The 19,242-nt window shown below is 38.8% G+C and overlaps 1 protein-coding gene and 1 long non-coding RNA gene across 4 annotated transcripts in view; one reads left to right on the forward strand and one right to left on the reverse strand.

Annotated features, from left to right (window-relative positions):
* PDE1C (phosphodiesterase 1C) overlaps window positions 1-19,242 on the reverse strand; it is a 313,258-nt gene that overhangs the window by 230,656 nt on the left and 63,360 nt on the right. The window lies entirely within an intron of this gene.
* On the forward strand, window positions 4,442-9,073 carry LOC134137052 (uncharacterized). Its single transcript, XR_009957618.1, has 3 exons — window positions 4,442-4,780; window positions 5,968-6,069; window positions 7,202-9,073. It is a non-coding gene; the product is annotated as an uncharacterized LOC134137052 (long non-coding RNA).

Genomic DNA, 19,242 nt, shown 5'->3' on the forward strand with positions numbered 1-19,242 from the left:
GTACATGTATTTCCACTGCACGATATCATTTATATTAAATGATTTAATTATATTATTGCACAGAGAGATTGAAATGGAAGATTCAGAATGGCCTTATATTGCCTTCATACAGGACATTGACATTAAGCACTGAATAAAGAATCCCTTAATATAAGAGTTCATGCACCCTAAAAGTGTTTCAGGGTCTTCTGCAACCCTGGAGGTCCAACAGAATTAAGATGATTTAGTTCCTCTCTTCCTGACTTTTTGCTACTATCAAAATAACATCATTGTATTGTACTCCCATTAAAGTTTGCAGCTACAGAAAATTTATCTCTTATCCCTGAACTCTCTGTTTCTCCTGCATGCTGTTGCCAGCACATTTAAAGGGAACCCAGCCAACAGGAGTGCTTTCAGTCCAGCATACCAGCTATGAAAGCTTTTATGTATATTATGTAAGTAATCATGTGTAGGTCTCCCAAAAATGTGGAAGAGAAATCAGAACAACTTTTATATCTCTTTAAAATTTTATGTTGTGAAGGAGGGTTGTGTGTGTGCATTGAAGGGTAAATGCCCTCCCCTAGGGTACTGCAGTTACCAGTACTTGCCAGATTATCACAGCAATAAATCAACAGAAATCATAAAGTAAAGAATTCCTGGCAAAAAAATAAAATGCTAGGGAACACAGTTCCTACTCCACCACAAATCAAACAGTGAGCCTAAAACACGACTCATCTTAAATGATCCTTTAAAAAGTCCAGCAATCACATTCAAAGACCTAATGTAGTTCAGGTGCTTTTACTGAAAAACAGTCAAGAGACTTTTTTCACAAAAAGAATCAGGAAAAAGAAGCAGCACTTGAATTAGTCCCAACTGCCTTTAGGTATTGCAATGCCAAAATTAGGATGCTGGCTGGATAGTCAGTGGTGGAAGACCTTGAAGTGGTTTAAATTTTCCCTTGAGGTACCTGGCCATTTCCCATGAGAGGGAGCACACGATAATTTCAAATTAATCTGAACCGAAATCTCTGAGCCTGTGGCTTTATTAACAGCGTTAGAAAGAGGGTAGAGACTACTTTGCTTCTTTTCTGTTTTTCCAGTGAGATAAATCGTGTATATTAACTATTCCACTTAAAGATGAGTTAAAGGTTTTGACTGAATGATATGCCTACTAAAAAATTTGATTACAAACATCCAGATACTGGCCACATACGTAGAGTGAGTTCAGAAAATGTTTTTTGGGTGGTAAAACAGGTTTTAACAGAGGTAGCAGTATCATCATTCTGGTCTCTCTGCCTTTTAACCAATACCTCAGCAGTCAGAGCATTCACCCATGATGTGTGAAATTCAGGATGCTTCATGGGACTTGGTCCTTTGGGGGATCTGTACTAAATATGTCCCCAGGAATGCAGCTTGTGAAGCAAAGTAAGACAGGCATCTAAATCTATTTTCATTTATATTTTTCAGACTTTCTCCTGGGACAGTTTTAGAGAATAGTTATTTTCAGAAAAATAGGGTTTTCAAAGACTTCATGTTTGTTTTACAAACATGGAAATACTGTTTCTTTCAAGAACTGGAGTAACGGGAGAAATCTTATGAATGTAAGAAATGCCAAGGTGAGTCAGAAAATGTCCATTTACAACAAACCAGTAATACCCACTAGAAGCAGTAAGAAATACTGTCTAAGGAGAGCACATGAATCTGGACATTTCCTGCAGGCTAGAATTTGTCTAATCTCTGTTGTATCTGATGATATTACCTGTCTCCCCAATCTCCTACAGAAACAAATTTGAGAAGTGTACTCTTTGCCATGGATAAAAATACTTCACCTATTTTAAATCGATGTCTCACTAGTTTCAGTGAACACTCTCCCCTTCTAGTACTGCAGAATTTGGTGAATATCTGTTCTGTATTCATCCTATCCCTTGCCTTAATGGCTTTGTACAGCATAATCATACTCTTCCTCAGCTTTTTGCTCTCCAAACAGAAGAGTTCTTGCCTTTTAATCTGTCCTTGCAGAGCAGCTGCTCCAGCCCCTAGATCATTTTTATTGCCTTTCTCTGCATTTTCTCTAACTCTACTATATCTTTCTTGAGATCCAGGAATCAGAACTTCACAAAAGACTCTAGATATGGGTGCATCACCGTGGCAAAATGATGCCCTCCAGTCTTCTTCTCAGTACCCTTCCCGATGATGCCCAACATTTTCCTGGCTTTTTCGGCTGCCACTAGATTTTAAGCTAATGATTTTAGACACCTGTCAACACTGACTCCAAGATCCTTCTCCTGAGTCGTAACCGTCAGTGCCAAGCTCAATGTTATGTAAGCACTTAGATTGCTTTCCCCTGCATGCATTACTTTTTATTTACCTGCACTGAAGCTCACCTGCTGCTGTTTTTGCCAGTTTTGTGAGGTGCTCCTGGAGATCCCTGCTGGTGGGATAGCATTCAACTACCAGTATCATCTGTGGACTCTGAGATTTTATAGTGTACTACCTGCTCCAGGTCTTGAATTAATATAGGTGAACTGAATTAATATAATTGATAAAATATTTTTGCTTAAAGGATATTTTTACTTGTGATGGGTCGTTGGGTTGCCACTCTATTTCTTTATTCTAAGAAATAATTTGTTAATTGTGTGACATTACTGAGTGAATGTGGCCTATATAACATTTATTCTGCATTTCAGAAAGCTGGGAAGGAAACAGAAAGCACCTTGGGTGGTACAATGACTGATGTTTAATAAGCTTTATATTTAAACATGCACTAGGCACCTTCAAACCATTTTGCTAGTATGAGGCAGTTTCTGTTTGTAGCCTCTCTCTCTTGAATTTACAACCCTAGGTTCGTTTCCAGCCATTTCTCCTCCCACCAAGAGAACCACACAAAGTGTGCTCATGTACTTCCGCACACTAAGCCTCTGTGCAAACTCAGCTCTATTTCTAATTTCATTGAAATCAATTGAGAAACCAAGATGGATTTTGTAGGAAAAACAAACACGTGTAATTTCTCTGTAGAGCTGTAAGTCAATATACTAACAGAACTGCAAAAAACGTGGGCAATTCAGGTGATGGACACAGAATAGCATGAAAATGGAGCAAGATCCTGTTACCGTTAAATTTACTTCAACCATGTAGCCTCAATCTTCTTTGCAGAGGTACAGTAGAACACAGAACAAATAGAAAAAATTTCTTCTTTCACTTATCCTGTCCACAATAAGATATTTACTGTAATATGCAATGCAGTAATGTAATTTCCTACTGCTATTTGGTCTTGGACAGATATGCATCTCCTTCAAAGAGGAGTTTGGCTGACAATTTTTCAGCAAAAAAGATTAGCTATCATCAAATTGAAAAATAAAGGAAGAACTAAATGTCTGCTGCTAAAACTCTCTGGAACTAACAATATTAGAAGTGCAAAAAAATAATACCTGTTCACAGAAATATTTCAGGATTTGACATGAGTAGATTTCTGAATTTGTTTGCTGGCCTGCAAAGTGCTGGGCTCAGTAAAATCAATGGAGTGTTGCAGAAAAAAAGGGCAAAGGGTATATCTTAGATTAAAACCTTTCACTTTGAGTCTTGTAAAGCATCAGTACTCTGGTTAGCTGAATGGATTTATGTTTTCACTCTGCTAAGACACTGACACTCTAACAGTGCAAGTACCTTTAGACCTCTGCACAATCTTCTCTTCATCTTTATCTGCCTGCTGACAGATGACGTTCTTTGAGGCTGAGTTGCATGTCTCAGATAACGACTAAAGATCATTTTTCCCATTACGGTACTTTTGAACTAAGTGGTATGTCACTTTAGTCTCTCATCGCTTCAATTAAAAAAGTATGAATCCACATATTTGTAACTTGAATGTGAATTAAAGTGGTGGGGTTACTGATTTATGCCTTTTTAGATGCTGAAAGACAGAGTTTCCACAAATAAAGCAAAACAGGAATGGATACACTGGGGGCTAGAAGGTCCATTTGTGGAAATAAAGGTGAAAATCTGTTCACTTACTCAAATGCAATTATGCCAATTTCTATCGGTTAATCTGGTCCACTGTCACTAATTAAACTCAACAAAATATGCTGCCTATTGCAGAGATAAAACCTCTATTTATTTTATGTGTAAAAATAGAATTCAATGCAGAAAAGAAATATCGGTAAATATTTGGCTCTCTTAGGGAGCATGTTGGAGGATTGTGCTGGACTCAGCAATCAGACCCCGCATCGTTGTAAACAAAGCCTTGTTACGCTCCCGGCGCTACTTCTTCCCTTTGGATAAAGACTTGTCAATGCACATCCTAAAAAAGGGAAGTTTATTGTTTTATAACTGGTATCCTCAGAATAGAAAGTGCTACAAGCTCCTAACACTGTTAACAGTAACTGGTTAGGTAGGAATGAGATAAGGATAAACAATCCTGTATAAAGTCTCCCCCTCATTCCAATATGTTCATAGTGGAGGTGGTTCAAACTCTGTCTTACATGAGCTCTTCCACAGCATCCCAAAACTCAACACTGCTAGTACGTGTCCTACTTGCTTCCAGGGAGTTAGATCATCCATAATTTTGGACCATTATATCTACAAAGTGAAATTGTTTTCCAAGGACTTTTATCAGCAAGCTGGGAACAAGCACAAAATGTCTCTCTTCTCATTCCGTATTATCTGGACAGGAGTCGGTTGAGAAAGAACAGAGAAAAGAGCTTTCTGCACCCTCTTTGCGAATGTTACAACAAAAGTTTCTCCTCTGATGTTTTAGGAGTATTTCGTCATCCTGTTCCCATGTTACCTTTTCATTTGATCTTTGAACTGTGAGTATAGTTCTGCACGCGTACATGTTTACAGATGCAGACAAACGTATACGGTATTAATTTTGTATGTGAAATGTCAGGCTAATTAGATGTTTTCACAAAACAGAGAGGCGCAATCCTGGATAGTTTTATTTTGCAGTGCAAAGACAAGAGAAGCAGTTAAAAATGTGAAAATGTGGAATTTTCTCACAAGAAAAAATAAAAGAAAATCTAGGAGAAATAGAATAAATGCTAAGTATTTTTACTCAGCTAGGAGCAAGTCTAGACTTTCAGGTAACTACAAAATGACACAGTGTTTACTATTTGCCAAATTTGAAGTGACAACTACTAGAAAAGGATTCTGTCAAAAAAAGGTTAGGAAATAGTCCAATAAGACGATGAATTACTCACTAATGTATTTCCTTAATGACTAGAAAATTATTTTTTCATGTTATGATTGATACCTAAAACTAGGACGAAGTTTGAAACAGGACCTCTTACTGATTTTGGTGTAGCATTCTGTCAAACAATTGTCTCATTACATTATTTTTGTTTTAGAAGAGGAAAGTAAAGAAGCCATGAGAATGCAAAGGACAAAATGGTAGTCTACATATGCTTTACTTCAGATGGCAAATTGGATTTCAGAAATAAAGGGCACAAGTTCTGTGATGATAACTGATACATTTTCAAAGAGAATTCTATTATAATGCATCCCCCTTTTTAGCAAAATTTTCAGAAATTCAAGCAAAGATGGTTTCTATAATGAAAATATAACTAATTCCTCTCCTGAGCCCATGGCAAAATTGTCTGAGTTCTCAAAAGTTTAAATAAATAAAAATTAGGAAGTAGTTTAAAATACTGTAATGAAGGAAACATGCATTCCAATAACTCATAAGCAAGCCTAGCTCACCTAAATAAAGATGTAGAATGAACTGTGTTAAAGTAATGCCTTTAATATACGCCTTTAGAGCACCTGGGCTCCTGGGTCTCTGGGACATGTAGGATGCTCGTTTAGAATGGAATCACAGTGAGAAAATCCTGTGCAGCTTCCCATTGTTTCCAGATTTCAGGAACAGCTCTCTTGAGCAGCTTGCTTTCACTGCTCGACAAACCTTGAAAAGCATAGATCGTGCCTTTAGAGTAAAAAAGATTGATTGGCCAACCTAGCCAGTAGTACTTGTGTGATTTTTATTACTATTTGTTTTAAGGTAGTATCCAGGAACATCTCAGATAGCCCAGCGTTTCTTCATCCACTGTGCAAATGCAGAACAAAGGAATTCAGAGGCACTAGGATAACGTAACCTGACACAGTAAGATATTCCCTTTGCTGTGTATCTGATAAACACAAGAGAGCAGACCCCACACTTCAAGACACTCGAGCTATTTTCCTCCAACGCAAATGTGCCTGCTCTTAGGCAGCATCACCCCCCTCTGCCTCACTTTCCAATTACCACGGCAAAGCACGCTTGAGGCTGGCAACATCTCCCATCAACACTGTGACTACAAATACCTTTCACTTAACTAAAAACTCATCAGGTTTTTTGACATGGTTCAAGTCAGACTTTGTGGCTGACGTCAAATGTCTACAGAAAAAAGTGGATGAACATTGTTCTTCTGCCATTTCTACTGGGAGCAATAACTCGCTGTCTTCAATGCATGTTATCAAATGGAACTTGTTTTATGTGAACTTCAAGGGGAGGCTTTTCCTTTGTCTCAGATGTTTGGAGGGTGTGTAGGGTACACTGTAATCCATGTAGTCATGATAAAAAGGAGAAATAAGAAAACTGAGTGCTGAAAGATGTTCTTCTGTTTGTTGCAAAGTAGCAAAGGGAAAATAGCATATCATTCACTGAGCACTGTACAAACTCAAGCTATTCTGTTGAAGGTTTGGATTTTTTTTTTTTTTTTTTAAGAAAATAGAGATTTTAAGAGTCCATAGCTTTTAGTTAATAAGGGTTGTGTGATGCTACATTTTAACACCTGGTCTATGAGCTATCTCATGGATGGTCCAGCAGGAGAGGTTACTAGGCTACCAGCTGGAAAGCAGCTTTCACCCCTCACGAGAGGCAGAGCACTTAGCTGTCCAATGGAGTTAGAAGGGCTTCTCCAGGCCTGTCCATCACTTTGAGACATGTGGAAGAATTAATTATTATTATCACATTCACAACAGAAATGCTGATTGCAGTTAATTTTGCCTTCATTTGCCTATTACATGTATTTCAAAAAGGAATTCAGTTGTCAATCAGTGCAAACTAATGCACCTTTAAAAATACAGCCCAAACCATAAATTCAGTAACATATTTTCTTTTGCCTTTTCTGCTACATCAGTGTCACAGCTCAGCAAGTCTAGCAGTTTATTAAGAAGTTTTTCATTTCCTGCTCCTAGTGTTGCTCTGTCAGATTTGCTTATAGCAGTTGACTTCTCCCCTCTGTCTTCTACAGAATTATACTACCAGTAACCAAGACAGTGGTCAGGAGGACTCAAGTCCAGCTGCCTTGACGATTATTCTCTAGAGTGGGAGAAGCAAAACGACAGTATTTCCCCAGATTTCCATAATACAAGGGGAGCTGCAACCGTATTTTCCATTTTGAACAGCTTCTTTAAGTTTCTGCTGTTGTTAACCAATCCACAGACTGGAGAGAGAGTAGCCCAGTATGGAGACCCTGTCATCAACAGGTTGCTTGCTCACTGAAATAGTCCTCTAAGTACTCTGCCGAGTTATTGCAAGGCCTGCCTTTGAGCATCTTACGGGGAAAAGTCCTTAATGGGGACCTGATGGAACTACTTGTGTGACTGAGGACCACCACGCACAAAGGAGAGAAGGCCAAAGGACAACGTAACAAACAGCACTTCGTGAAACACAGAAGGAGAGGTTTGGCCACTGGGCTGCTCATACGAGAGCAGGCTGGCTGCCGCTGTGTCTGCAAGGCCTTCCATCTCCGTGCAGCAGCCACAGCACACAGGAGTCCCCCAAAGAAGAATATTCAGCTCCTGGTGGCAGTTTATGACTGACAGCCCAGATCAACGTACTGAGCCAGAAAGAGTTAAGAATAGCTCAGACAAAACAAAACCGCATGTATAAATCACCCTTCATCTAGATTTCAGGTTTTTTTCCTTTTTCATTACACTTTGAAACTGTGACCAAGTACAGATATAACCACAGGAATAGGTCTTATAGGAGTCAAAGCAATAAAAAATTGTTACTTTTCATGTTGCAAACCTAAGTGGCACAGCCATAACTCAATACCAAGACATGTACAGGGGCTGAATAACCTACTACTGTATTATTATTCACCCTTTCCCAGGACTGCTTGTAACTAAAAGCAATCTAACTACATAAGCACCTATGATTCCCTTGCACTGCCTTAGATCTCAGATTGCTGATTACACTAGCAGCTCCATGATCATGACTGTGATATGTTAGTTTGACAAATTATTTGGTAAGTGACAGTATTTAAGGCATGTCTACATAGAAACATATTTTTACAGCTTTTGCTGGGAACTCAGAAAACCAATGCTATAAAAATCACTTCAAAATCACTTCAAAGACACTTAAGAATCAATACTATAAAAACAAAATTAATTTTTAAAATAGCAACAGTGCATTCCATTTAGTAAAATAATTAAGATGGAATACTGCACCAGCTAGCATTCAGGGAATGGAACATGATGAAATATTTTATTGTAGAATTGACAAGAAGTTATGGGAAACCATAAGAAAAGAGTATATCCACCTAAAAAGAATGGGTTGCAGTTTGCTGTGAATCAGATATAGATAAATAGTGTACTTCCAGAAAAACATCCTTAGTAAAACATTTTAGACAGAAGACACTGGGAATGAAAATATTTTGAAAATTTCTGGAGGTAGATATTTTTATGGGCATTTATGGGCATGTTATACAACATGCATTGAGATACAACTTCTTTGCCCATTGGAAAATAGAGTTGTGTGCACGAAAAGATTTCACTGTTGGTACAGCTCATCACAGATGTCAGAAAAATGCACAGAATAATTTAGTATTTCAATACCATTTTCAATTTCTTTAAGGTTATGTGTGTTTGTCCATAAAGAGAGTCTCTCTCTAGAGCTCTGCCTCTAGCCTCTCTCTTTGACCCACTTACGTTAGGTATTCTTATGACTCATCCTTAGGAAAAATGACCAGCCATGACAAAAAGCAAAGATTTACAAATGGGAATTGATTTGTCTATGTAAGCAAGAGAAATAATATAATAGAAATAATATAAGAGAAATAGGAAGCATTAAATGGAAGCAGAATGGAATGGAAAGACAACAATAAAATAAAATTTTTAAACTCCCTGTTTATTTTCAGTTGCTTTTGATATTCAGTATGACCAAAAAAAAGAACCTTTTTGCTAATATCTGTTCAACATCTCCAAGACCTGAAGAGAAGAAGGAGTTACTAAGGTCCTGTAAGAGTCAAGCTTAAGTGTTTGAATGCCTTCAATACTTCCTGAGTATTTTTTTTTTATTTCTACAAAAAAGTTATAATGTGACTGTGAAAGAATACTGGCCCCTCATGTCAAACTCTTGTGGTACAAGTTCTAGATAGTCCTCAAAACCACAGCTATGTCCAAACCACTGGAACTATGACACCACAGCTAAAGGCTGATTTCCAATAATGACTGGTAGAAGACCGCAACAAATTTCTAATTTATGTTCCAGTATGGCAACATCCCTCAAATGACCTCTAGTACTCTCCTGCTATTCTTCAACTCCCTCTGCAAAGGCATAGCTGCTGAAGAGTCAGTTGGAGCAAGCCAGTGTACCAGTGTACAAGATCTAGGTGTTTTAAGGGGCAAATAAGAGCTTAAATAACAATAAGGCTTCAAACCTCAGGTATTATGAGCTGCAGGAAATAGCACAGCTACTACTGGAATTCCTGGATCACAATTAACTTCCATCTCCCAGAGAGGTGGCTTGCGGAGCCCGATCTTGCAAATAGAAAACTATGTAGGAGTGTAACTTCACAGTATAAATAGGCTGTTTGGGAAAACAAGATGAGAGACAACCTGAATGGTATGTCAAGCTTGTGTTAACCAATCTTGTTTTAAAAAATAAAACTAAACTCTCAAAAATAGCCTGCCCTGAGGTCAGAGAGTCCACGTGAAATATGAGATGTGAGCGCACCCCTTTACATTCATATTTTGTTTTCACAAGTTAGAGTAAAAGGCTATTTTAATGCCACACTTAGCAGAGCTATACACCAGCCTGCGGAGGAAGCACCATCAAAGCCACCCTGCTACATTCACAGCCACCGCAGTAGGCAGGAAGAGCTACACTTAACTCCTTTATCCCAAATATCCTTCGCTCCAGCTTGGCTCTCACCGCAATCATATCATTCTTTGACTTCATTTCCAGTTCAGTTCAATGCTCTACACTAATCGCAAGTGACGGACAGAAGCTGCAATACATCTCCAGCTCCACATCATTAAATAAGATGACCTGTATTTCCTGCAGTAATCAAATACTGCTGCAAGTTACCTCTGTCTCATCTAAACCATGGCTGGCAAAAGGGCCTCAACAATTACAGCGGGGATTTTGTTGGCTTCTTTCTGAGTTTAAGTTCGAATTAGGAGTATTTGTATTTGATTATTTTAATACGTTAGAGAGTTAAAATTTGGGGGAAAAAATGAGAAGCATCAATCCTCTGAGTACTACAATATTACGAGAAAAAACTATGGACAACATCAATATTTTTCAAGTATATATAAAAAGTGCGTATGTATATATATACACTGCAGCTACTGCTAGTAAGACAGAAATGCAAAAACTCTGAGGAAGAAGGTGACTTTCAAGAAGAAAGCACTACCGCAGATGAAGCAGATGGTCTTGCAATTTTTGTGCTTTTTTTTAAAAAAAAAAAAAAAAAAAAAAAAAAAAGAACAAGATCATTTGTCTAAGGTTGTAAAAGTTTTTCTCAGCTGGAAAAAAATAATGAGGGATTTGCAATTGAAATAAAAGTTTGATTGTAAAAGAGGAAGAAAGAGTTGTTATTCGCTATGTTCTTTTTATGCTTTTCAACCTGCTCCTAGGGGCCAGGCTGCTTATTTCATGTGACGGGGGACACCTGCTTTCAAATCATCCTGGCTCACTCCATAGGAGGGATCTGAGAGAAGCCTAGCACCTTGAGAGAGCACGCATGCCTTCGACAAGTACAGCTTTAGTAGATATTTGCAATGCTTTCCCCCCCCCCCCCCCGCCCCGTCTCTCACTGCATGAAATACTCAAATACTTCTTGGAGCAGGGCCCAAAAGGCAGGTGGTTCGCATCCCTGCGAAGTGCCCTGACCACCAAGCAGAAGACTCATTCTCCCCTCTCTTACTGCAGTTTATTACCTCTGCCTTGCTGGCCTGGCAAATCTGGCCACGTAAAGAAAAATTAGAGGAATAAAAAGAAAGAACTGTGTAAGGAAAAGGGGGACTCACATAATACTGACATTTATGAAATGTTTGCTTCCTTTTTTTTCTTTCCTTTATACATATTTGCCCAAACAGTTTTAGCAAATTCAAATCAGATTTGTAAATAGCTTAAGAATGTCAAACTCTGCATCTGTGGGTAGGTTATTAGGTTATTCAAAAAAAAAAAAAAATGTTCAGTCTTCATCCTGAACTTTAATCCCAGCTCTGACATAAAGAGCCCATATGGCCTTTTTTTAATCATATGGCCATCTTTGAGAAAACAAGCACAGATGGACCATTTCACAAGTGGTAGCAAAATAACGTTGCATTAATTTCAATTGATTTTATTATTTTTCCTCAGTTTCCTTATCTGTCAAGTTAAATAAGCTGTACTTCGCAGTGGTGTAAAGCAAAGCACAGATTGCTGCCACCACTTTACCTGTGAGCTTGTAACTGACACCATCATAAGATTCACTTTCTCTCTTCATCAAAAAAAAAAAACTTTCCTGCAAATATATTGTACCCAGTAATCATCTTGAATTTGATACATTTCCTGAAGCAATCACTCCTCATAAATTTGAGATGTTTTCAATCCTGTGTCATTTTTTTTAGTCATACGAAATATAATTCAGCAGTTCTAAAGGTCTTCTAATCTGCTACACAATAAGAGGATGCAAAGGGGAAAAGCCTTGTTCTGTAACACTGGGAAGATATTACTTTGTGTATAATGTAATATAAAATGGAAATTAAAAATTGGAAAAAAATAAATAAATAATCCCTTGAACCCTGATTCCAAGCAACAACAAAAAGAGATGCAGGATGAAGCTGCTGCAGCACGCAGGAGTTTACAGGCTGCTGGTCACTCCAGTTGACATTCCAGGAAGTAAAATGTGGAAATGAAATTTAGAGATGAGTCAGAAGCTGAAATAATATTTCTTTTCTACAACAGAACCTTAAATCAGAGTAGCCTGGTGTTTAAGGTGCTCGCATGGGCTATGGAAGAACAGCAGACTGGGAAGCTTGAAATGGAAATTCTCAATTTCCGTATTTCCAGTTGTACTGCCAGACTGGCGTCTGAGCACTTTTTCTCTGCTTTTCCCCCTTCCAGTTTCCAGCACTGTCTTCTGTCCTAAGCCTGTTTGTTAGCTAAACATTCATAAAAACAACATAATTCCAACAAGACACATCATTAAAAATCTCATGATAGCTCTCAATTAACATTATATAGACTGGACTGTCACTCACGAAGAACAACTTAAATCTAAGCCACAAAAAGTATACAAAACCTTTTTAAAATCTCAGGAGAGAATAACTTGCACAAAGAGAAGGGGGATGGTTTGGGGCCCCATTCCGAACAGAGAACGGAGTGCTGGGAGAGACGGACGGTAGCATCAGCTCTTCCATGGCCCAGTTCTGCAGCCAGTGCAACCGCACATTTCAGACAGGTTGGGAAACCGATTTCAATGGAGAACGAAGGTAGCTGGTGAACCCAGGCATCTGAATGCAGATACCTAAGCCTTAGGTAGACCTCTCTGAAAAAAAATCCCAAATCCCAGGTCAGAATAAACTGAGCAGGTGCTGCCAGTTACCAAACCATTTTCTATAAACTGGGAAGTTAGTAAGGTTTGAAGTTAGACATACAGCCACAAGGTCCCAGGATGGTAATGAGTCGCTGAGGGGAGGCAGATGGGGGAAGGTGTGATTTCCCAGGGGGGCCTGAGCGTTTGCGCTGCCCCAGTCCCTTGTCCCCTGTGACCACAGAAGTCAGTAAATGCTTTAAAGTTCTGAAAACAGGCTTATTTCCTTGGAACATTATCAATCCCACGGCATCCCTAGATAGTTACATGCAACAAGGACACAAACCGAACGGGTGTACCATGACCAGGCCATGCCACAGCAGAACATCTGCCATTCCTTTGCAAAGGAAATGGAAACCAGGCTCTGCATCTGCTTCTCATCCTCCTTTCCTGTAGAAACTTAGGACACTCAACTTCTCTCCAATATAACCCTCTCAGGTTATCTTCCTATTCCATACCTTTACGCACACCCTTTTTAAGGCACATTATTCTCGATTTGGGGGTTTTCATGAGCTTGTACATTTCTGTCACCAGGTGGGGAACTAATACCAGCTCTTTTGCATGCTGTCTGTGGCATCTGTGCTTTAAGAGAGCCTCACTGCATTTTCACTGTTTATAATGGCAACAGTCACACAGACATAATCTCAGTAGGTGAAGTTTATTCATGTCCTAGAAATATGGGCTATTGGATCACGTAGACTTTAGGGCACATCCTCTGAAAAGAGGCACCATCACTAGGAGACCTTGCCAGCCCTGTGCAGACGAATTGTCCCTGACCAAGGAGGTCTGGTTGAGCTGAGAAAACAACATGGTCACACGTGGCATTCCAGTATAATCTCCTGAGGTGTTTACATGAGATTCACTATCCCATTATCTGGGTGCCCTTTTCACAATAGCACCTCAGCTGCCAGAACAGTCATGCGGGTTGGAAGCAACAAATCAAGCTATAGTTTCATTGAAAAAAGATGGCATAGGTGAGGGATGACAGTACTTTGTGAGAAGGGAGGAATGACCAGTCTCTCTGAGATGTACCTAAATGAAGACCCTGTACAAACATCTACAACAAGTATGTGACACAAAAAGTGGTAGAAGGCTGGACTTGCTTCTGCATCCCCAGCCCCTAGGGATAAGGGCAGAACTCCAGATGGTTTTTAGCCCCCTTCACCCTGCAGCCATTCCTGCTAACTTCGTGCATTCCCCATGGGTTTGGGGAAACTTCCTCTAATGCTGCCAGTGCTACAGGCTTGCCCAGCTTTGGTGCAGGTTCCTTCAGTGGAAAGGAGTTCAGACTTGGGAGAAGAGCTAGCAAGTTTTTTGTAGCTCATACAGCAATCTCAGACCTTTAAAGTGAATAGGAAGAGGTTCATAAGATCATTTGTACAACACTTTAGTTCCTTTAGAGGAAATCATCAAGGTAGTCATATTGACGAACCAAAATTTCTGTTCTGCCCTCTGAATGCTCCCCCATATTTTGAAATTATATGAACCTTTCTTTATGCATGGCAGACTATAAACATTTTTATATTAAACTGTAAACAATCCCAAGCCAAAAATGCAGAGTTAGAAGCATTGGCTCATCTTTCACATGGTCTACTGGCTTTCAGAGGACTAGAGGAATCTCAGACAAACACAAAATTCCTCAGACCACATGTTTGTTAGGATATTTGGCTAGGGAAGATGTCATTGAGATGGAACAGGTCTGTATTGCATTATACAGTCCTGAGCCCATAAAAAGGCACAGAAAATATATGGAAAATGGGATATATCTGACTGTTAGTGTAGCCTTGATTGGTTATATCAGAACTAAGAAATGAGATCATTTGTTATAAGTAATGAAATTTCCAAAAAGTGTCTAGAGGAATAATGTCTTCCTTTTTGGAATTTTGATCACCATTATAATTTTCAGACTATACCCCAAGATATTCTTCAACATACAAACTCTTTGGGTTTAAAAGAGTTAATACAGACAACTATTTTTTCACAGTGATCTCAGGAATAGATCCAGACACTTTAAGACTTCTCCAGCCATTATCTCAGTATTCATCTCCCAAAGATACAAAACACCTATTGTCACCTCTTTACTCTCAGTGCAACAGGTGACATAGAAGTGAAAAGAAAGATGCTAACTCAGATATGCAGGAATATTCATTCTGTGTATTTAAGAATAAATCCTATAATTCCAAGTGGGCACAGTACTCTCCATTTTTTATCTCTTACTGTTCATTTATGCTAACATTAAAATGCCATATTTAGGAGAAACAGCATTGACTTAGAAAAATCTTTAAGTTGAAAGCTTACTTTGATATATTTAGGAATAGATGAATTAATCTACATCCATGCTTTTTTGTTGTTTTTTTGGGGGGAGTACTTCTTGCAAAGTACCTTTGACAATTTGGGGTAATAAATGTTATACGCAAAGACATTTTCTGTAAATTTTATTTAATAAATAAATTATTTCTGCATATTATTTTAATAAAAGGATATCATTTCTTCAGCCAGAAAAGATGATGACGAACAGTACTACATAAAATGAATTCCAAAGGATGAGAGGAAGCTAAATATTTTGTTAGGAAGTTATTGATGTTTTTATTTGCTTTTATCATATTTAATCTAGTGATGACTTTCCCCTTGCCTGTTTTGAGCCAGAATTCACTCTAACAGCTGGTGACCAGGCAATCACACTCACACAGTAAATTATCAAATTCCAGGGGCCGTCATTTGCATACTCGTGTTAATCTGTTTTTCACAGTGCATCCTTTGGTTCACTTTTAATAAATAAATCCCACAAAGAAAATATCAGATGGGAATGAAGGTCACTGTGCTTCTTTAAAAATTAATCAATAACTCAAAGAGTCTCAAAAGGAATGATTCTGCCACCTGTTCTTACCAGATTAGCATCCTCCTCCACAAGCAATAGCATTGGTTTCATTAATAGGCCCACTGAAATACTCAATGTAAGGGTGAAGAAATCAAGTCCAAAATCAGGAATATTAAAGAAATTTCTGGCTTTGCATTCCCCATGACAGTCAAACAAAAAAGGGACCCTTGTGCTTTTGATTTTCAGGCAACCTTTGTCTCTTATATGGTCAGTTCCTGGAGCATGGGACATAGTTATACTTTTTCTAGTCTTGATGCATCACTGCTATTGCAAACAAGAAATTCCATGTGTGCTGTTAGAGTTGCTGCACGGGTCTCCAGGAGAAGCCAACAACTACAGTTTAAATCCAATGTGCACTTTTTTGTGCAGTCAGTATGAAATAATAATAATAATAATTAAAAAAAAAAGATGAAATGCAAGCTAAGGTACTACTGGTTTTCTGACATGACACAAGTATGAAAACCCTATTCTGGAAATGCAGTAGTACATGATCGTTGTGCTAACCAACACAACTACGGAGAGGCCAACCACAGGCAGAACCAGGCCTTCCTTTCTCCAGCACCTTTTTGCTTGGCTCCCTCCAAACGCTGTCTATGCAGGTTCTAGCCAATTTACCACCCCTAGTGTGCCCTCTCCTACAGCAGCAATGTTAGTCTGCAGAGTCTGACACCTCTTTCACCCCCATCCTAAGCAAATGATAAGTAAGGGGCCAGAGAAAGGCTACAACATGTCCATCTTTCTCATCCTCATCCTCTTTTTTTAAGCCATGGGACTCTTTTCCAAATGAAATTTTAGTAGTACAGCTGGCAGATGAGTGTTGGAAATCTCTGCCAGGAGCTGGAAGAGTAGTGGGTGGTGTGGGAGCCTGCAAGGGGGTAGGCAGCAGAGGGGCTCTGCTGCGAGGGGCTGCGGAGCAGGTGGAGGCTCGGAGATGCATGCAGTGACTCGCTGGGCAAGTCTATATTAGTTCCTGCACGTCACCCTCCTTCAGCCTTCTGGGAGGAGCCAGACGGGAACATTTCTGCTGTGGGAAGCAGGCTCGGAGAGGGTGCGGGGGGAGGCAGCAGTGGTGGAGGTGCGGGGTTCACAGAGGGGCTCCCAGCAAGCCGTAGAGGCTGCTGGAGCAGCAGGTGCATCAGAAGCTCTGGGTGACAGGGATTGGGGCTTTCTCTCAGGGCTGCACCCCCTCCTTGGATCTGGGCATTTTTCGGCAAGCCACCGCATTAGTTTCAAAGTTGGGCCTTTAGGGGTTTTGGTTTCCTCCCAATGCATCTTTTTAAAGAAATAAAAATAGCACTGCTAAGTTAATAAAGCTACCCTTTCATATTACTAGAATTATCACACGATGTATCTTTGGTGAGATTTCACAAAGTCTGGTTGAGTTACTCTAAGGGTGATTTTTGGCCTCTTATATCTTATATACTTAAAGAAAATAATTTTGGGGGGCTTCAGGCTAAATAAAACACTTTAGAATCCATATAACTCTTGGCTTTCCTATGTTCTATATGCTTGTTTTGCTAAAGTTTGTAAATAAATTATGCATTTTATTTTCAAAGTATTTTTATCAACTTAGTTTAAGAATGCAGCTGCTAGACAGACTCATTCTGTTCTTTGATGAATACTTGACTTACTTGGGACTACCAGGTTTGGCTAGACAAAGAACTGGCCCAGACTTTGGCTGCACATGAGATGAAATCTTTCAGCAGACTTGAGATTTAAAGAAATTTTATAAAAAATATTGGATTGTTCAATTTTCATCCCTCTGCATTATATAAATGGAGGATAAACCTGACAAAGCTTAATTTTTTCTAGAAGTGTCTTTTGGTTCAAAAGGTTGACTCACAGATGAAAAGAAATTTGCCAAAATTCTCACCTATTTCATTGTCAGAGCTACCTTGAAAATGTTTTCATTCTCCATTTTCCAAGGGACAGTAGGGAAGTTATGTTTACTTATATTCACAGTTTATTCTAATTTAATGAAACATCCCTATGATTTATAACTAACTGGGGACAGATTTTACCCCTCTTGCACACATCATATGTTTTTGCCACTCTGCCTCTAAATAGACCCACGGGAACTGTTGAGGCTGCTCACAGAGTGCAGTACCACTCTGCCTGCACAGAGGTAGAAATAACTTTGTGAATGATATTGCACAGGCTGCTCTTGCATGTTCTCTCTCCCCATCAGTTAGTGAAACACTGATATGCTGTATGTATCTGCATCAGTATTCCTAAAGTTGTCCTGTTTATGTAAAACTGATTTTAAGTCAAGATGTTATGCAGCCTACATCACAGCTGTTCCGTAATTAAATTGGATACATAAAATCTGATGTAGAAAGTATACTGGGCTGCTGGAGGTAAATATTCATAGATTAAGCTTGTTCTTTTTAGCTTGAAAAACTATGCAATTTAGAGATTAAGTTCTAAAATTAACCTAAATCCTAGCAGATGCATTAACAAAAAATATATTTTAGGGTTTTAAAAAAAATGAAGAATAGTCCGCTTTAGCTCAAGCTCTTCTAAAGTTATCTGATCTAAAGAAGTCTAAGGTACATCATGTGCAAGAACTTCATGAACAAAGATATTTCTTATATACTTTCTTAATCACTTATATTGCTTATCAATAATTACTCACTGTTTTATAGATCCATGCTGATTTGAAGCAACTTACCTTGTTAGGGCATTTTCTTTACAGATTTTTTTTTTTTTAATACCTTCTAATTGTCAACATCAGTTGTAACTGTGTGCTGCTCAACCCACATGATTCCCTTAGGTATCAGCACATACATCTGACATTTGTGAGACAGTGTCTATGCAAAGGCTAAGTAGGTCAGTGAAACATTAGCCTCATTTGGTACATCAAAGACAAATGTTGCCCCCTCTATTCAGCACGTAGTGGAAGGTGAAGACTTAAGCGATGCAGTGAATTTACTGCATGAGATGGGAGAAGAGGAAAAAGGATTAGCCTTCTGAAGCTGGATAGTACTCTTTTCCAAAGCAAAAATTCCTGCTTTTAACAACTGTTTTCCAGTCTGCAGAACAGGACTATTATTTTGAGCTGAGTACTTGCAGGCTCTCTTTCTCTACCCAGTACATACTTGACAAATACAAATGCTAATATAGACCAAATGAAGTATATTGACCCTGGAGTATGTTTTGGCTTGGCTGGTTGGGGGTGGGAGGAAGGGGAGTTTGGTTTGGACTGGTTTGGGAGGGGGGTCCAGAACATAGATCAACAATTCTTTTATGACAAGTTTGCCAATATTTTGTAGTCCTACCTCCAAAGGAACAACTTATGCACACAGTTTAGTGTTGAAAATACTTCACACTGTATTGATGGCTTTTTTCTTCTGTATTTCAAATTACAGTTGTTGGAAGGAAGTTTCCTAGTCACATAGTTAGCTGAGTAATTGCAAAAAAACTGCTGTATATTATCATTATACTGATATTCATCAGCATGGAATTTACTTACTGTAATAACATATCTCAGATTATATAATACATATGCATGTGTTCATTTCAAATAATCAGTTATTTATTTCATAGCTGAAGAAACATATCTCAGTGTGAGAAAACAAGTGTACATCTACTCAACTGGATGTAAGTT

This window comes from Rhea pennata, chromosome 2 (assembly GCF_028389875.1).
Source record: "Rhea pennata isolate bPtePen1 chromosome 2, bPtePen1.pri, whole genome shotgun sequence".
Taxonomy (NCBI): domain Eukaryota; kingdom Metazoa; phylum Chordata; class Aves; order Rheiformes; family Rheidae; genus Rhea; species Rhea pennata.